Below are 832 nucleotides of genomic sequence, written 5' to 3'. Positions count from 1 at the left end.
GTGTGCCACATCCCTGTCTTTGCTGCCTGCCCTTACTGCAGCAGAGATTGTATTAAAAATAGCCTGACATGACTTGGAGGTGATGCCTAGTGCCAACAAGACCAGGGTAAGTCAACACATCCTGGCACACCCTGTGCAGGGTACCATCATCAAGAGAACCAGTGGCTTCCGGTGCCAGCTGCTGCATGGGGTCTTGGCCATGGGCACCTCTGTGCACCACTTGGGTTGCAGAGTGCCTCTTCCATGGCCCAGCATGACACAAACTAGTCCACATTTTATTATAAAGCTAAGTGTTTAGATCCAAATGTGCCCAGACCAGGAAGCAAAAGAAAGAAAGAAAGAAAGAAAGAAAGAAAGAAAGAAAGAAAGAAAGAAAGAATTTGAGTCACGAATTTGCGTGTCAAGAGGCACTGTAATACCAGGCCGATGCGTGGAGTGGATGGAGCAAGCTCCGAGTCCATCTCCCAATTCCAAAAATCCATTTAATATAAAGTCCTCACATCGAGGACATATCAGATATTAAACTGATAAGAACAGATACTACACTTGATCTTAGAAAGAAAAAGTTTGCGTGTCAGAAAGATAGATCTTCTGAAAAGTAACGAACCCACTTCTTGTGCAGTTCGAGTTCAGTAAGCAGATACTGAAGAATTCTGTATTCTCTATATTAAGTGGTTTCTATACAGGTTTCAATGTTTGGTCAAATAAGTGTTTTTATTACCGACAAGTATTTCATTCTTGGCTCTTTGGGAGGGCCATCACTTTTTGTTATTAATAGTTTGCAATGATGTAAAAAACATTTTTTTCTCTCTCTCTCTCTCTCTGTTTATCT

The 832-nt window shown here is 41.7% G+C and overlaps 1 pseudogene; it reads right to left on the bottom strand.

Annotated features, from left to right (window-relative positions):
* Positions 1-388: 388 nt before the first annotated feature.
* Positions 389-567, bottom strand: LOC132251987 (U2 spliceosomal RNA; annotated as a pseudogene).
* Positions 568-832: the final 265 nt, after the last annotated feature.

The sequence above is a fragment of the Alligator mississippiensis genome, chromosome 7 (genome assembly GCF_030867095.1).
Source record: "Alligator mississippiensis isolate rAllMis1 chromosome 7, rAllMis1, whole genome shotgun sequence".
Taxonomy (NCBI): Eukaryota; Metazoa; Chordata; order Crocodylia; family Alligatoridae; genus Alligator; species Alligator mississippiensis.
The sequence above is the reverse complement of the archived record's forward strand: the minus strand, read 5'-3'. Positions and strand labels throughout refer to the sequence as shown.